A 20,464-nucleotide genomic window follows, 5' to 3' on the forward strand; every position below is an offset into this window, starting at 1 on the left:
CACCTTTGAGGTAAGCAGTGTTAAAATTTGTGCATTTTTTTCGAGTTTCCATGTACATATTTTTCAGCACAATTGTTATCTTGAATATGCACTTTCATAACCTGTGTTCGTATCAGGCCACTTAGGAGAATTTTCCCATTTTGAAAACAGTATTTTAATGTCTGCAAAACATCTCATGCTACCATTTACCATAAATTATCTAAAACTTCTTCTATTTGGGAGACACTTAGGTTGTTTCCAAATTATTATTATGAGGTACATTAAAATAATTCTTTCTTATACATCTCAATTTAGAGCTTGTCTCTGAATAATTTCTTGGAATAAATTCATAAACTAGGACAACTGTTTCTGAGAATACAGTCATTTTTAAGCCTGTTAAACTAGGAGATTGGTTCATTAAAGCCAAATAGTAACATTGAGCATAAATTGGAAACAACTCAGCAGTGCCCAGGGTCCCTCTTTTCAAGAGAGGATGACCAAGCTAAAAGTACCGTAAATATTAACTCATATTTCTTTTTTTTTTTTTTTTGAGACAGAGTCTCGCCCAGGCTGAAACACAGTGGCATGATCTCCACTCACTGCAACCTCCGCCTCCCGGGTTCAAGCGATTCTCCTGCTTCACCCTCCCAGTAGCTGTTAACTCATATTTCTATGTTTATTTACAAAATATGACATTGTGAATCCATACAGATACTAACTAGGAACACTTTACTGATTGTTTTGGTAAAGTTGTTCTCTTATTTATTTGTTTGTTTTCATAAAGCCTACCGAATATAAACTTTCCTTCTAGCTTATCAGAGCACCTTGGTCTGTCTGCTCAGAGATCTCTATGCAGGACATGGACAGCTTCCCACATGACACATGTCGATTGAGTACCTACTCTTTGACAGGTAGTTTCACATATATTATTTCAGAGATTCCACCTTAGCACTGTAATTCCAAAAATATGGGCCAAGACTTAGCAAGGTGATGCTGAATTCATTAGGTGGTCTTAACGAAGTCTTCAAGCTCATGGTCATGGAAGTAGGCAAAAGCAGCATGGTGAATACTTCTTGCAAATGCTCACCTTCATGTCTTCCTATGGCCTTTGCATGGCTTCCAGCCTGCCCCTTATACCTTTCATTCCCTGCTTTTGGATTTCATTCGTGCTATAACATGGGGCTCAGGTAGAACCACTCTTAACTCACCAGACTAAAAACAGAAGTAACATGGAAACGTAGTGATAGATGCCTATGGAGCCACCCTTAACCATTGGAGTACTGGAATCAATAAATAAATGCTTCCCTTTCTTTCCTGGGCAGGTGGCGCTAAGGATTTTCTGAAGATTCTGGCAAGATTGAGCACCAGTCTCTCAGAAAGCAGGACTAAGGAGCCATCTCAGAAAATCAAAATGGGATCTTATTGACCTTCCCTTCTTTCTAAAGGATTATATTCCCAAATAAATTACCTGTATGCAAACATTTGTCTCAGGCTCTACATTTGTCAGGAGCTAAGCTAAAGCAAACAATACGCCTGAATGAGTCTTAAAGTAAAAGAAGTACATCTTCATTGGCCGCTTTTCCTTTACAGCAGCCTTTCATGCATTCTCTATCTCTGCTTGTCTTTCTCTATCTCTGCTTGTCTCTCTTTCCCATTTTCTCTCACTCTCACTCCCACTCTCTTTCTTACACTTCCTTTCTATTTTCTCTTTCTACACACACACACACACACACACACACATATACACACAGAGAGAGAGAGAGAGAGAGAGAGAGGCATTCAAAAGAATGTTAATGGGTTACTGGAACCCCCAGAGTCCCCTGGTAAATTAGTAAAATTGAAGGTTAGCATATAATGGTATAGCAGAAATCATTTCCCAAATTTTGACAATGTAAGTAGTTTTCAAAGTTTGGTTTGCACACCCTGGGAGTTCCCAGAACCCTTTCATGGGGTCCATGATGTCAAAAGTACTTTCCTAACAATATTCAGATCATCGAGGCCTTTTTCACTGGTTGACATTTTTATTAATTGGTGCAAAAGCTATGGTGGGTAAGACTACCATTGCATTAGCACAAATCAAAACACTGAAACTAAACCATACTACTATTCATTGTATTCTGCACCAAAACACACTTGCAATTTTTTTTAAATGCCAGTTTCACCTAAGATTGTCCTTGACAAAGCAGTAAAAGTTGTTAAATCTTAACCCTTGAGTACATCTGTTTAATATTTAAGTCACATACCTGGAAGTAATATCCTTTCACATATTTCTGCATACGAAATGAGATGGTTATCTTGACAGAAAATTCTTCTACCTGGCTGAAATGGCTGCCTTTCATGTGGAATACCAATTTTACTTGAAAGAACAATAGACAGAGTATGATTATTCAGCATTGTGCATTTGACAGATATTTTCTGTAAATAAATAAATAAATAAATAAAGTGAGCCTGTCACTTCAAGGAAAAAAAAAAAGAACAGTATTTGGCACGAGTTATAAAATTAAGCCTTAAACTCAAAATTAGAACATTAGAAATCTCTGCCACTATCAGCATGACAGCTTCCCAAAACTTAAAGACTTTTCTGATGAGTTTAGTTGTGATATTAACAACTGTGATTTTCTGAAATTGTATAATGAAATATGTCAACATTTGGAAGATGTTAACACAGATTATCTTATTGACCAAACTTTCGTCAGGAACCTCTGAGCTCTCTTCTCAACTAATCCTCAGCCTTGGCTCCCATTCTTGCCAGGCCTACACAGCCCAGTTTTTGCAAGAATCCTGCTAAGTCAGTTTAATGAGAATCACCCCACTGATGTTTAAGTCTTTGACCTGCTTTCGGTAAGAGAATCGTGTTAAGTTGGTTTAGCAAGACCCTCCCTATTCTTGATGTCTCCTCTTAGTAATTTTCCATGCATAGACTCTGTCTGTTGGCTATAAATCCCCAACTGTCTTGCTGTACTCAGAGTTGAGCTCCATCTTGTCTCCTTATTGCAATAGTCTTGACAATGTGCATAACAGAGTGAACCAAAATCCTCCAAAATATCAATGCATGATGCTGTAAACTGTCTATGGGTAAAGGGTCCACTTAAAATATGAGGAAGATCAAAGATTAATAAACCAGAGCTCAGAAAGTTCATTGATAATATTTCAGATTCCACATTGCAACTAACATTTAAGAAACTACCACTTGTCAAGTTTTGTTTATAGTATCAAAGAAGATCATCCACAATTATCTATGCATAGGATATTAAAATACTCATCTCCCTTGTTCAACTACCTATGTGTGTGAGGCCAGGTTTTATTCCTATACTTCAGCCAAAATAACATATTGAAATACATGTAATGCAGAAGCAGATGTGAATCTAGCTGTCTATTAAGCCAGCCATTAAATAAATTAAAAAACAAAACAAAACAATGCCACTCTTCTAATTTTTGCTTTAGAATATTAAAGCTTTACATCTAATGTAACTGTTATTAATGTTAGCATGTAATAGGTTTATAAGAATTACAAAAAAATTAATTTCTTGTCAAATTTAATTTTTAATTTGGTAAATATCAATAGGCATGATTCGCATGAACTAAAGCTCTTTAGGTTCCACAATAATTTTCAGAAGTCTAACAGATATTATGAAAACAACACCTGGGAACAGCTTATCTAATGTATCAGGGATTCAACACTCTCTAATTGTGATTAAAGAGATGTTTGAAAGGAAAAAACCGACAAATCAGGTCATTGTTATTGCATTGATGTTGGTTACAACAAGGAAATATGTTTAGGTTTCTAGAAGTAAAGAAAAATATCAAGCTTTCCAAAGGAGGAGACAAGGGGGTAATACATGCCAAGAAAAATAGATCTGGCCTTGGGAAATCTAATCACCAAATCAAATTGGATTCACTTGATCTCATTATACTATCCCAGGACATAAAAGTGTTATTGTTTTTTCAAATGAAAGATAATTAAGTTAATTTGAATTTGAGTTAATACTAAAATGAATTTATGATACCCAGTAAATATATCGATTACCAGAATTATGTTTCAAGAGGCTGCTTTCATTGGGTTAATAAAATATATTATTAACATTTCTAGAACTTTTTAACAAACCTCAAACAATAGAAAAATCAAATCACTTTCTCTCAATGAACATAAAATCTTAGACTGCGTCTTTTCAAAAAATATTGCACTACACAAACTCTAACAGATATTTATGATTTCATATTCATAGTAAGCCACCATAGAACCTTGAATATCTACACATATAAAGAAAAGATGATTATCTTTCTGGGTTCAGATTTCAGAAAGTCCTGAGGAGTCCAAACCATAAAAATAGCACAATCTGAAGCATAAAGAATACATGATCATAGCTCTATATAAGATGACTAAGAGATTACTTTTGTTTGGGGTTGATGCTGCTTGAAATATATTCTAGGGCAACCTCTTCATGAAACTCACTCTCTCAGCTTCTGTAGTTCTGCAGGTGAAGTCCAGAGTACAGACCTAGCTTTAGAGATATGGGCACAAATGGTACAGTTAAAGAGCACCACTTGGGCTCATATAAAAAAATTTCAAAATTAACTATTATTTCCCATAGTACCATGACTTCTCAGGATTCAACACAGGTCTATTAAATATTTCTATCTTTGTACATTATAAAACCACTTTAAAATACCTGTTTATATTCTTGATATAATGAGACACTAAAGCAATTGGACATGTAGTTGGTTGCTTACTGGGGCAACTTGAAGGAAACAACGAAAGAGTCTTTGATGTTCTGGGCACATGGGATTCTTTAGCATGTGCTTGAGGGATCTCCAGCTTTACAAACTCTGGCCTTATTTGGTCTGTGTTTAAGACAGAAGACTTACAGTCAGTTAGGTTGTTGCAGTACTAAAATTAGTCACCAATGTTCCTGCACTTTATTTGTAACAGCAGAGAGTAGTAATATCTGAAATGTCCAACACAGGAAAATCATTAAGCAAACTGCAGTAAAATTCTGTGGTGGAATAGCATGTAACCATTAAAAATGATGCTGGCAAAATATTTTTAATATTATTAGGATAAATGTACATAATAACATTAAATAAAAGAGTAGGAAAAAAACTCACATATATGAAAATCTAAAATTTATACAAACTATACAGAGGTGAAACAGTCCATTGATATATATCAAAACCTCAATATTAATACCTCATTGAGGATGATTATAAGAATCAGAAACCAATTCTGTTGAAAATGTAAATGAAGGTACTAAAAAAAATTGAGTATCTTATTGAATCTAAGGAAGGGCAAGGATACAGTCATTATCAAGAAACTGAGTAGGAGGAATTACTGACAAGTTCTTCAGGGGTTTTCTTTAAATGCTTCTTTCTTAGCCATTTTCTGTTCTTAAGATTCAGTTCCTTGTAGGGAGATTCTGAGTGAATGAATGTGGGTCAAGTACCTACTTCTTAGCCAGAGAAAAAGGAGGTGATTTGATTGGATGCACTACCAAAAAATACACGGAAGAGAGGAAGGAATAGTGGATTAAGAAAAGGAAGCATGTTGTTTACTAGAGAAGAGAAAAATTAACTGGGCATATTAAGACTGCATGTCCTGAATGTATGTATATAATGACCCTAATAACAATAGCTACCATTTGTTAAACACTATAATCTCAATACTTTGTTTTCTTTGCTTACATGAATGCTCTCATTTAAATTTCTCAACACTTAAAGGTGGATTTTCTTAATAATCTAAATTACATAGGTGAAAACTGATGCTCAGAAAGGTTAGCTAAATTGCCTAATGTCATACAACAAGAATGTAGTATCTCTGGAATTTGATCTGTGGCTTTTGACTGACTAGCTATACAGCCCAATAATTTGCCTGAATAGAATACACTATAGATAATGATGTACTATCATCACCACTGTGGTATTAATTTCTTACAGTGCTACTTCACTAAAACAAATGATGAACTAAAGATTGGGGCCTAATGCCCTTCTCCTAAGTAATACTTCTATAATCTCTTATCTAAGAAAAATAAATTTATCTCTGAACATAGGTAGAAATAATCAAACAAGAGCAATCTGGAAGTATCCACTCTAAAATATTTGAATTCTAGTTTAAAACTGTATATCAAGTACATTTCAATTGCTTTATTGTCATAAAAGATAGTTTTATATTATAGCACATTTAATTTAGTCATGTGGAATAACCACAGAATGTTAGTATGAATGGGTGACCCATTTTAATACCCAGAAAAGTTAAAATCCTCTGACATTCTCAGAGCTCTGACTAGAATGAAAAAATGATGTGTCTTTTTCACTCCAATAATCTTAGCCATCATGCCCTGGATGTTTTATTCCTTATCTCCCAAATTGATTACCAAGTTTTCAGTGCTAGCTTTGTTTCATATAGTTTAAGCTACTGAAGATCTCAGAATTGCCCCTAGTTTAAACATTGGAACTCACTTCAAATTCCACCATCATTTACTAATAAAGCCTCAAACATTAGTTTGCATAATAATTATCTTGTAAGCTTCTTTAAAATGCAAATTTCTGAGGCCCCACTTGAGAAAACTAATTCAGTAGGTTTTGGGCAAGACACAGGTGTATGCATTTCACTCAGGATCCCAGGTGATTCAGATTATGTGGACTGTATTTCTACCACACTGGTTTTTATAATACTCTAAATGTATACTAAGAAGGAAATGGTGTCTAGCAAGCCTACAACCCATTCTCACTCATTCCTGTGTGTGGAAGGTGGACAGGAAATTACCCAGGAAGGAAAGAAAGCAAGAAGGCCAAATCTTCTTGTAACCATACTGTTAGCATAATAATAGACCTGGCAAACAAAAAAATTAATGTTTGCTAGCAGAAGCCTTATTAATGTAATGCTTTTAGTGAGATGTACCTAGTCTTTCTAGTATTGCTTATGGTAAACAAACATAGAACACTATAGATTTATGGAACATAGCTCCCTAGAAAACATCATGTAAGCTATCTATGTTAGTGTAAAATTGAGATGATGTGTGGGCAAAACTAATTCATTTTGCATAAAATGTAGCTGCATACATTACTTAAAAATCACATATGTTGACTTGGGCCACAGTGCGTCCTGCCTGACTCAGCAAGAAAGGACTGGGGAGCAATGCTTGTGTTCTTGGACTTCTCTCTTGCATTAGCCTTATGATTAATTGTATTCTTTAAATTAATAGTAAAACTTGATGCTAAGTAAGCTTTCTGATTTTATTTGAAAATGCTCGACATTTGGATCCTTTGTGTACTTTCCATACAAAGTTCTTCATGATCTGAGTCCTGCTTCCTTCATCTCTCCCAGAACTTGTCCTTCATACCAATATCCACCAGCCACATCAAACAACAACCTGAAACTGCTGGTTCATACCTAAATGCTTTCCCATTGGACTATATTCATGTTGCACCCTTAGCCAGGAATTATTTTTCTATCTACTACCTGAATCCATAAGACTCAGGTCAAGTATCACCTCTCCAAGAAGTCTCTGGAGGGGAATGGATCAACCCCTCCTCCGTGTTCCACAGCACACCAAACCCTGATGGGCCCTCAATCGCGTTACTATACTTACTTGTTCTTATTGTTTCGGAATATGGCCTTATATTTACAGTAAGCATTAAAAACTGTTTTTATTATCAAATAATACGTACACACATGTACCCATACCAAGTTCTCTCCCATCACCCAAGCTCACTTCAGCTTGAAGCCCTAGTCCAAACTTTTAACTTTGTCATTATCTGAAATTTCTGGAGTTTTTATGTTGTATTAAAATGGTGCCTTCTTGTGGGTCCTCCCACTAAATGAGGCAGAGGTGCATATATACCTGTGGCTTATCTTTACGTCCCTACTGCCTTACACACAGAAGGCCCTCTGTAAGTCTGAAAGGAAGGGAGAGAAAAGGGAGGGGAGATTGTTCTTCCTCTGGATTTGATCCAGGGATCTGGTACCAAGTGGGGCTGATGGGAAGGAGAATGACTTTGATTCCATCAATCCTTGGATAAGGGCCAACCCTACTGTTACATAAAACTCAATAATTAAATGAGCACAGCCTCCTGGAAAACTCATCCAAGATTACAGAATGTTATAGCGAAATGTTATGCTTGCTGTGTGCTAGGACCACAAAAGTTTTCCTGTGGAGACATCAGCATTATTGAGTGCTAAACCAAATGGAATTTATAAACTGCAGCCTTGATCCTGTACATTCTCTTGGGAGAAATAAGCCTTTGTGAACACATTCTCTTTCTGATTTGAAAAGGATTCAGTGGCTGTGGACCAGTTCTCACGACGCAGGATCAGAGGATGTACAATGGGATAGGTTCGATTACATGCAAGACGCCAGCAGATCACGTTGGAAATACAAACCACTGACTGGAAAACCTAGCCCCAGTGCTATCATTGCTGTTGGCGACTGCAATGTTTCCCAGAAGACCTGTTTATAAAGCTTGAACGACTTTGAAAGTTCTACTCTGGGGTGATGATGCAGTGGTTACAGCTGACTGGAATCCTGGGGGGCCCTTGAGTTTGCAACTCTTATCATTAGACTGCAGTGCCCAGGATGGCACAGATTGTTTGTTTTTGTTCACCACCATATTCCCAGTACCTAGTGTAGCATGTGGCACACAAAAAAAAGCACTGAGTACATTTTTATTAAAAGACAGAATGAATAAATAATCAGTCAGAAACAATTCTTCATAAAACCATTTTCTCTAGACACCTAGGTTAGCAGAAAATTCTTGCTGGCTGAAGCAAGGGATGCAAAATAAATATATAATAGATAAATAAACTTGGCAAATGTTTGGTCTTTGATTGGTATGATTGGAGAAGGAGTGATTAGTGAATAATGGCAGGCCAAGGTAAAGACAGCTACCAGAATATGAGATGAATGAACTTCAAACTAGAGAAATCCAAGCACATAATCTTCTCCTGCTAGACAGTTGTAAATATAATTAAGAAACTCCCAAAAGAAACACATATAGGATTATGGCTGGCACTATCATCTGCATTTTAGCCAAATTTGATATTTAGCTTCATGCATAAACAAGCATTTTATTGCAATACAGAAGACTAGGTCTTTGCAGTAGACAGGCAGAGTCTCTATGAAGGCATCAAGCACTCATGTCACACCTTTGGAAAAAAAAATACATTAGTAGTTTCCCCAGGAGGAGAAAGCCAAAATGCAGCCAGGAAGCAGCATTAACTCTTTCAGGCTGAAAGAACATTCACTGAATTGAGGCCAGACACTTGGAGAAGGCATTGGCATAAATCAATAAACGTATGCCCCCAATCCTTCAGAGCTTCAAGCTATTTAAAACCAAGGGTCTTTAGGCTCCTTCCAGTTTTCACACCCTCTAAATCCGAAAGCACACATTTCCTAGGTGGTCCCTTCAAGAGTTCAGAGCAAAATACAATTTTCTTTACTGATAGTAAGAAATCTGTTCTAATGAGAAAAAAAAAAAAAAACAACTTTTTTCTCCTATCAAACTCCACCCTTGCAGCAGTGTTTGCATAGTGCTTATGTGGGACGTTTGCTAACATCAGGCTTTGACAGCTGTCTTCACCCAAACAGCCCTACATTAGCCAGCAGCTGCATCCTAAATGACAAAAATCCAGAGCAGCTGTCAGCCCATTCTCCTTTCATTAACTTCTCTTTCTGTTCCTTGACATGAGCCCGTCTCCTCTTGCTACAAATTCTCCTCTCCCCCGTTCCCAAACCCTGCTCTGTCAGTCCTGCCCCTCAGGTTGTTCCTGGCCTGCCCCAATCCAACCCTCATTGACTGCTTCCCAGTCACCTCCTTGTACCCCTCTCTTTACTACCCTGGTTTCAGATGGTTTCTACTCCCCAGCCCCAAAGGCTGTGTTCCACTCCTCCCTCAGCTTTCAGCACCGCAGTTCTGGATGCTCACAATCGCTTAGTACTGTTTGCCTCCTACTTGGCCTTCTGACCATCAGAAGAGCCTCTTTTGGCTGCTGTGCTCCTCCCTCCTCCGGGTGAGGTGGGGGGTTACTCAGTGAACTTAAATACTGTGAAGATTCCAGTGACATTCCAACTGAATTGGAATTCAATTCAGTGAAAATTCCCACTCCCGGAATAAATGCCACCCTAATGCAAATTCTAATCTGTTTTTCCGAGAACCACTGTAGTTAGAGTTTAGTTAGTTGTAACTCCACATCAGGGAGCAATCATTTTTAAAGGCTTATGCCAGAGTAGCAAAGCTGTCAACATATAATGGATGTGAAAAACGCACAGGACACCACCTATACAACAAAGCCAAACAAATGAGAGAAAAACAGGATGGAGATTATGCTTCATTTCTATGAGTCCATTAACACGGCAATAAAGGAGATAATTAACACGAAGAGCTTAGTTTAGCATAAAGCCTGAACATAGAAAGCAGTCAATATTACCTGTTGTTACTAGTACTATGATTTTTTAATTATTTCAAGACTATAGGAATGATATGATAAGAAAATGCCCTCTACGAGGACTACAGACTGGAAGAAGGGAAACAGGGATACACACTTGACCTGGAGATAAAAGACAGTAAAAGATTAAAAAGTTGGCCAGGCGCGCGGTGGCTCACGTCTGTAATCCCAGCACTTTAGGAGGCCAAGACGGGTGGATCATGAGCTCAGGAAATCGAGACCATCCTGGCTAACACAGTGAGATCCCGTCTCTACTAAAAAAAAAAAAAAAAAAAAAAAAAAACAAGGCAAAGGCTGGGGCAAAAAAAAAAAAAAAAAAAAAAAAGATTACAAAGTATCTGCCAAATCATTTTAGGCGTCAGTAGAGGTATGGCGGGACTGGCAAGGGAGAGGAAGTTTTGAGTGGGGATAACTTTCCTGCAGTGTTGGCTCATGTATTAATTTGCTAGGACCGCAGTAACAAAGTACCACAAACTGAGTGGCTTAACCAGCAGAAATGTATTGCCTCACAGTTCGCAAGGATACTACTCTGAAATCAAGGTGTCGGCAGGGTTGGCTCAAACCTTCTGAGAGCTCCGGGAGAAGGAACTTTCTCAGCCTCTCTCTTTGGATTGTAGATGTTCGTCTTCTCCTTGTGTCTCTCCATATTACCTTCCTTCTATTGGTCTGTGCCCAATTTCCCCCTTTTGATAGGGACACCAATCATAATGACTTAGGGGCCCACATATTCCAGTGTTACCTCGTCTTATTGCATCTGCAATGACCCTGTTCTAAATAACGTCACATTCTGAAGTACTGAAAGTTCAGATTTCAACATATAACTTTTAGGGGAACACAATTCAGGCTATAATAGTTGAGGAGAGATAACAAAATGCTTAAAAATAGACATAGCCTCAAGTCCAAGTTCAATTGCAAGTTCAAGGCACACAAAAATGTGTGTAATCATAATTCTAATATGTTTTTTAAACTGAGAAATACTGATATATCCTAAATAACTAGTAATAAACATATAATTATATCAATTTTGGTACACTCATTACAGTGAAATCTTGCAAAACCTTTGAAAGTAATGTGTCTAAATCTATAACGAAACTCAAAATGTTCATAATATATTGTCAACTTAAAGAAGCAGATATTTTTATCCCAGATTATATGAAGTAATTACGATAATTTTGTATATAAATTGGTCAATATATTAACTATATTATACCTGAGAAATGGAATAATAAAAATTACAAGTTGGCTTTTTTTTTCTTTTTTTTTTTGGTTTGTTTTTTGTTTTTGTTTTTTTGAGACGGAGTCTTGCTCTGTCACTCAGGGTGGAGTGCAATGGTGCAATCTCGGCCCATTGCAACCTCCGCCTCTGGGGTTCAAGCGATTCTCCTGCCTCAGCCTCCAGAGTAGCTGGGATTACAGGTGCCTGCCACCATGCCCGGCTAATATTTTGTATCTTTAGTAGAGACGAGGTTTCACCATGTTGGCCAGGCTGGTCTCAAACCCCTGAGATCCACCTGCCTCGGCCTCCCAAAGTGCTGGGATTACAGGCATGAGCCACCGCGCCCAGCTAGATTTCTTAATAATACCTATTTTTGTCTTTTCCAAGTGTTCTATGTTTGTTACATGTAAATTGTTTATTAGAGAGATGTTTTAAAATATAAAGCTAATTTTATTTTAAAATATCTTTTTTAAAAAACATTGGATCATGAAACCATTCCTGGTTCCAGTCTTACTGGGTTTCTTCCTAGGAATATCTTTCTACCTTAAGAAGTTGTACAAAGAAGAGGCTTGTTTTGATAAATATCAATTTATTTTACTGATATTTTAGACCAAAAAATGACAAATGTACTTTGTGTTCCTTGTTTCATTGCATAGAAGTCACATTGCTGCTAACATTATACTACCACAATCTTTCCTGACAATAACAGAACTAACTGCTAATTGATCCATTTATTCAAGATCATTTTGTTGCTTGCACTTTCTCAGTGCCAGGCCAATGCCAGACTCTTCAGAGTACAGAAATAATCAATCACCATCACCAAGTCTTAACAGCATGAAAGGTGATGGAAAAAATATATTTGATGAAAACTTAAATGTGAATTCCTTTTGGTGGAGACTTGTCCACATAGATTTTGGTCTGTCTTATCATGGCCAGCTATTTTTCTTTTATTGATGAAGCCTGTCTACTGTGTGTTTAGGTTTCCATCTATGATGGAAACACACTAGAAGTGTGTTAAAGCCTGGCTATAAATTATTGGCATTTCCACTCTCCTTTAGTTTGACAACTTGAGAGGAATAAATAGTTAAAATGATCCATTGGTTTTCTGTAGATGAGGATAATAATTTCACACAGACTGAAGGTAATGGTGATATTGAGAAAAATTATCTTTTTTTGTGACTGTTCTATTGGGATAGATGGGTAACGTTCGAGCCTTAATAGAACTCGTTTAATTTCTCTCTACTGTCTGCCCAGATGAAGACGATATCACAAACAGATGAACTATGAGTCAACACAAGACTCGTTTTCCTGCAGAACACTCGTTGTTATGTCCCAAAAGTGCAGAATAGGGATGTCTCCTTTACATAAGAACATTTTTCCTGGTGATTAATGCCACATCATTCAGAAAAATACATTAAAGTTGCCTCTAAAAATGAACCAAATATTTTTAACAAACTATAAACTTCTTTGCCTCATTTGGCTATCCTTGGAATGGTGAAAAATCACATCTCTTGACAGTGATTTTTATCATTGCATATTCCCTTTGGTTTTCAAACCACGTGAAGAGTTTATCGTTCTCTGGAACAACTTGAGTAGAGTCAGAATTGATTATATAAGTGCATGAGGTATCGCTAAGAGGATAACCAGTTCCTGGGTCTTTGCCTACACAACCTCCCAAGGTGATGATAAGCAGTACAAACTTATTTGGTGATCTAAAGCAGTGGTTCTCAACTGGTGTTGATTTTGTCCTTCAACAGACATTTGAATGTCTGGAGACAGTTTTAATTGTCACTCTGTGAGGGCTACTACTGGCACCTAGTGGATAGAAACCAAGGAAGCAGCTAAACATCCTAGAATGCACAAGGGAGTCCCACACAAGAAAGAATTAACCTGCCAAAAATATCAATAGTGCTGTGGTTGATAAACCCTCATCTAGTTATTTTACTTGCATGATAACTATAATTTTTCCCCATTGTCAAATATAATACTAACTCATTGAACACCTGAGAGTTGAATGAATCGTGAACCTTTTACCTGAAGAGGATCATGGGTCTTGTTCACAGGAGTTAGAAAGATAGGTTCTACGTCAGCAATTCTCAATCGTGATGTAGTGACACAGCATAGTGACCCACTTTGGGTCACATTAAGTTTTGAGTTAATAAGTGTTAAAGGATCAAGTTAGAAAATATGAATGGCTTTCTAAATATAAAGTAGTGAAGAGACTTGCAATATGCTTTCTTGGTGGTGGAGGTATGGTTTAGCTATGACACCTATAACCACGGATACTGCCAGTCACTGCTATGGGTGAGCATGATCACATTCATAGCCCCACAGGCCAAGAACATACTATGAGCTGCTAGTCTACAGCATGTAGGGCAACATCTAGAAAACTCATTTATTCTCCTTTTTTTTTTTTTTAATTCAGATACTTGTGATGGCTGTCAACTGCCTTTAGAAATTCCTTGCTTTAATAATTTATGTTGCCAAAACAATTAGGGTTCCCAACACCAGCAGGCTTTAGAGGTGTTTTTTGAATGTTAATCCTTCTTGGGGGTTTTCTGCTTATGCCAGATTAGATAACATGGTAAATTGATTTGAAAAGAATAAATCCGAAACTCATTTGCATTAATGTTTTCTATTTCCTAGGAATGTTTCCCTGGTTAATTGTTAGCCCATGGTAAGCAAGTTATCAATTAATTGCTGGAAAATGCAGTATGTATATTACTTTGGTCTTTAATTGACTACAAGTTTTCTTGCTCATTAAATGTTAATTTAATTGTTTAAATAAACAAAACCATTAGGACACTAGTCAATTCTTTGAAAAAAAAATGTTTAATGAAATATAAATTTCACTTATAATTATGAATCAATTTTTCTATAATGAACAGGCCTAAGAGTTGGACTTCTTTTTAATTACAGAAGTTGAACAGCCTGTCTCCAAGAATGTAATATACCTAAAACAGAATGCTACAGTTTAGATGGTGTTGTTTGTCCCAGCCAAAACTCATGTTGAAATGTACTTGCCAATGTAAAAATGTAAGGAAAGGAACAGGGGGTTTCAGAAGTGGAAATAACTTGGGACACATGGCAAAGAGGTTCATTTTGGAAATATTTTCTGAAAATCTGTGTTAGAGAAATAGAATTTGAGTCATTCTCAGATTTTGTAACACATAATAGACGTGTATAAAAGATGAATAACAATAATAATATATGATTAACATTATGTTAAGTACAGACAGAGGGATTGGAAGCTTATAGGAAGGAGTAACCAACATGTTCCTAAACTGAGGATGAAACTTAAAATAAGAAAGCTAATGGCATTACAATAAAAAAGAATTTTAAGTAACTAACCGAATATTCTTAGAAAATTAGAAAGAACATCATACTATCATAAAAGTACATCTAACAAAAAAACTCCAATACCTACAAGAAAAAATATGTAAATCTTTATTGAATGCATGAAAAATGACAAACTAATGGACAGGAATACTTGAAGATTCAGAAATATGAAGAAGTCACTTATCCCCAAAGGTATGCATTTCCCATAACAACACAATTCCCATAAACATATCACTGTGTATTTTTGTAACTTAAGAAGGTTACTTTAAACTTTATGTGGAAAAATAAGTGCATAAAATAATCAGTACCATTGTAGGAAAGGAAAATTACAAGGGGCACTTTGATATCAAGTGTCAAAGTCATGTTATAAAGACATGGTAATAGGAATAGCCTGATTCTAGCAAAGCAATATCTACAGACTAGTGGAAAAAGTGGGAAGTTTTTTAAGATGTCAAATGTACAAATAGATTTTGTCAAGTGCAAAGTACAGGAAATGAAGACTTATTCAAAATATGACATTGAGACTGCTGGCTTTATCATGGGTGGGGGGGAGTTACATTTATATTTTACATTATATAAAAACTAAAACTTAAAAATATGAACATGAGGTAATGTTTAATCAAAACAGTACAAACACAAGAATAGTAGGAGGAGATACACAGGGAATAAAGCGAGAGTATTGACTCCATAAAAATAATAAAACTACTAAAATAAAAACGCATCACCCAGGCAAATGATAAACTGAGAAAAACAAATGCAATGCATATGTACACTAAGAATTGATAGTCTCATTTTATAAAGCATCATTCCTTAAACATCTTGGTGTCAGAATTCTTTTAAATTATTATTATTGAGAGCTCCCTTATAGGACTTTTGCTCATGTGGATTAAATATTTACTATTTCAGAAGTTAAATCTGAAACTTTTTTAAAAAATTATTTTTAATTTGTTTAAAAATAACAGTAAAATCACTAAATATTGACATAAATAACATTTGTATTAAAATAATTTTTCCAAAGCAAATAATATCGATAATGAGAAGAAAGGCATTGTTTTATATTTTTGCTAATCTTTTTAATATCTGGCTTTGTAGAAGACCATTAGATTCTCATATCTGCTTCTGCATTCAATCTAGTGTGAAATTCCCATCATGTGGCCTCTGCAACCATGGTTGGTAAAGATAAGGAAAAGGACAAGGAAACTCCAGAGATGCTGGCCTCAGCATCATTAAAGACTAGAACCGATGCCAGCAAATACCTACCTTCAGACTGGTTATTAGTTTTTTTTTCTTTTTTTTTTTTTTACAGAATTAGCTGACACTAGAAAAATCAAATCAATCAAATTGTTTAAAAGTCAGTAAAAAAGAAGGAAGGGAGGGAGGGAGAAAAAGAGGAAGGACAAAGGGAAGAGGAAAGAAAGAAACAAGGACAATGAATCTGTACCATTTTAAACCATGGTTCTTCAGGTGGTGCAGGAAGCAATCTTAACAGACAGAGTTCCTCATACCTAAGCAGTTCCATTTTTCCATCAACACTCCCAGGCCCTTCTGAAGTGGGTGAAAAAAAGGTAAAACCAGGGTTTCAGAATACTTTTGGTATTCTGATGAATTCAGATGAGCGGAGACTGGCGCTGTCATTATTTTTGCATACAAGGGAAATGAAATCTCTTTGGTGTCACAGGCTTAGTACATTGACATTATATAATACTTATAAGAATCATGCAAAAAATAAATAATGAATAATAATAATATAAGTGTCATGAAAAAATAAATAATAACCTGATCTCAGATCCCAGGTCCAAAAATGATAACCATACTCATCCTGTTTTAAAGCTCTGCTTTAACGTGTCTCAAGGGCCTTGTGATCACAAGTGAAACCATGAAGCTCAAAAAAAATAAATAAAATGTTTTTAAAAAAACATACACTTTCGTTTCTGGCAAGTTAAAGAGAATCTGTCCTGGAGCACGTCTCACTCTGCCAAATGGGAATCTCCTTCCAACCTATGCTTTTAGAAAGGGCTCTGATGTTTGCTATGCATGTGAAGTAGGTATTTACTCATGTGGTAATCAGCAACAGAACCGTGAGACCAGTTCAAATAAAATGCAATAAAAGGAATACTCCAAGCAGGAATGATGGGCTTTGGAAATTTTATCATCATGCATGACAAAGGCCATAATTTCTTACTATTTAAATAAAAGCAATTATTCAGGCTCCTTTAGAGATGAGTGATCTACCAATCATTTAGTTTCTGTAACAGGAAAGATTTAATCTGTAATGACAACCATCAGATTGAACACTTCCTAATTTTAAAACACAACTACAGTAGCAACATTGTTGTATATTCCAACCAAATTTATTTGTGGGATTTATCAAAAATAAGATGTATGACTCTTAATTTCCCTCCATTAGAACTGGTAAAAGCCTTAGAGCTAATTCAGTGGCCCAAATTTGGTTCCAGTTCATTAGTCTGCCTACCTCTAAAATAAAACACACTAAATTTTTTATTGTGTAGTGCTAAAGGAAATAATCCCACTACTAGAGGACCCACAACATTGAATTATTCATAAGCTACTTATTTCAAAGACTATTACAGCTCAGGGTGCCTCTGGGACTCAGGTACTTCATTAACAACTTGCATATGCCTTCTGCACCTCAGCTATAGGAATTTAGAAAAGGTGTATTTAAGTAGAGATAATGAGTATTAGTGCCAAACCAGGTTTATAGTTTCTGTGAAAGTAAAGGAAGTATTTTAATAACATCAAATGCAAATATTATGATGAACTGTTGTGTAAAACAATATTGCAGGGTCTCTATTCATTTCCATTTTATCATATGTGTTTAGATAAATGTGAAATCTGGAAATGCTTTGAAAGTTGGGCATTTAAGAGGTTCAAAATAAAAAAAAAGAGAGTGAGAGAATAAAAAGCATTGCTCCGTGGGTTATTTGCTATCAAGAGTAGGATTTCTTAAATCCTCATTTTCAGAACTGCCCTAGAACCAGCTATGTTCTAAGTGAAAGTCATCCACAAGAAAAGTCAGTTTTACAAAAAGTCAGGTACTTTTGTGTTGACATCATTATATTCACATTTTCTCTGCCCTTGGCACATTCTTTCCTGCTTGGAGGTAATATTGCAGTGAGTGTGTTTACATTATGTCACTGGCCATGGGTGAGTCACTCATTGTAAATTGATGTACGCCACTGAAAAATTTCTATTAACAGTCATTTTGGTTTAGTTGCTGGGTTTTCAGAGCTGGTTACAATCAAGGAACCCTTGTCTGTAGTTGGAGCATTGCTCAGTTCTAGTCAACTGAATATGCTTAGGATCGGATTATTCTCAACATCAAGTATGCATGATATTCATTGATAACAGTATAGACTACATTGAGCTGTCTCTTGCTATGAAGTGACATTGACCATGCTCAACATGTTACACGATATGTAATTGTTTGCCCTGTTCTAAATAGTAGTTTCTATATATGCAATGTCCAAAACACAGCATCAGTCTCTAAAAAGAGCAGAAATGTTAATTCGCATTTATTCTGGACAGTTTAGGCAAAGTACATAGGTATAAATTTTATATTCACATGAAATAATCTTTTCTGTTCAGGCATAGGATCAGGAGAGTGAGTCTGAGATCTGTGTAGAGTGGATGACCTCACCCTAATTTACCTTAAAGTAGAAACATCTCTTTTAATATTCACCTGTGTGGTAAGTATAAGAGGGCAGAAGTGGAAATGTGTAATCTTCTGTGACACACACACCCCCAAAAAAATCTTTAGTTCCCCAAAATTTGCATTTTCATGTAAATTACCATGTTGGTGACATTACAACAATGACAAGAATGAGAATTAACTTTTATTGAGCACTTCACAGGCCAAGCACTATCTTCTATCTCATTTAATCCTCATAACAATCTATGAGATAGATATGACTACTATCCCCCATTTTGTAGACAAGGAAACCAAGCTTCAAAGAGAGAAAATTAGTCTAAGGTGACATGGCCTAAAAGGCTGGAGCCAGCTTTGAACCCGGGTAGTCCAGCTCCAGAGGTCTTGTTTTAACCCCTACGTTAACTTTCAAGGTGGTCCCCCAATCATCTGCACTTCTGATACTCACACTCTTCTATGATCCCCTTCCATATAAGTCAAAGCCAGCCTGATGTACCTGTTGGATATAGTGGAAGAGATGCTGAGTGACTTCCAAGACTAGATTATAAAAGGCCTTGCCACTTCCACCTGGGTCTCCAGAATATTTATCCTTGGAGATCTGAGCCACCACATCCAACTACCTCAAGGCCGCCTTGCAGAGGGACAAGATGGAGAAATAGAGGGAAGGCCTGAAACTACATGGAGAGAGATGCCTCTAGCAATTTAAGTCATCCCATCTGAGCAGAGACAAGTCAGTCCCTGTGAGGCCCATCCAAATTGCAGATTTGTTGGCAGGCTAATTGATTGTTGTTTGTATTAAGCCACTAAGTTTTGACATAATTTGTTACAAGGCAATAAATAACTAGAACAACCACTGCAAAATACAGACTCTTCCCACCCTCCCAGGATGTTTCTTTCTTGCTAGTCCTCAAACTATGAAGGTCTTTGAAACCTGTCTGTCCCACCCCAACTCACACATTCACAAATATACACAACCAACTGAGTGGAGGTGAAAATTGACTAAGCACCAAGCTTAACTGTAGTCATAAAGGTGGTAACAGTAACAAAAGAAAAGAAAACTAGTATTTCAAATTAAATATTTGTGCATGCATGAAACTTTTTTCCTACTTCTTAAAAGACGTGTGCTCTCAATAATTTGTTGGCTGATTTCTATAGCCCAATCAAAATTTTCTTTAAAAAATGGTTTTTGCTTTTGAGCAAAAACATACTAGTTTCTGTTAAAAGTACAAAAACATTTTTAAAACCCTCAATGGTTTTATGTTCACATTAAAATATATTCAGTTATGTTAAAAACCAACTTGCTCATACCATCAGTAATCTACTCAGGTGATTTGATTAAATATATAAAAGACTTTCTTCATCTAGGTAGATTTCTAATATTGTAAACTCAAACTGATGGGTGAAATGGAACAGAAATCAAATAATACCACAAACATCCTACTTATAAAATGAAACAAATTGAAATAAAATTTTAAGCAGGACTTCTGAGAGTCATTAGCCTGGAGAGAAAAGGAATCTTTGCTCATAGAAACCATGAGTCCTGAACTTGTTTCATACTGCACTTTAAATTGTCAGACCTCTGAGTATTTTCTACTTTGCACTCAAGTCACTGGAAGCTTGCTGATGCCTTCAGCAATAGCTTTGGTGCTTTATTTTTTGTTGTTCTTGACAGAGAACTTTGTTGTTCAGTCACAAAACTTTATTCCTTGTGAATCCTAGTGGCTCCCATTCTCCAGTGCTGCAGAGTGTGAGATGGAATTTGCCCTCCAGTGTTTTGCCTTCATAAATGACTCCTGCTTAAAGCTAGTTAGTCCCCTGACCATGT

Source organism: Papio anubis, chromosome 2 (genome assembly GCF_008728515.1).
Source record: "Papio anubis isolate 15944 chromosome 2, Panubis1.0, whole genome shotgun sequence".
Taxonomy (NCBI): Eukaryota; Metazoa; Chordata; class Mammalia; order Primates; family Cercopithecidae; genus Papio; species Papio anubis.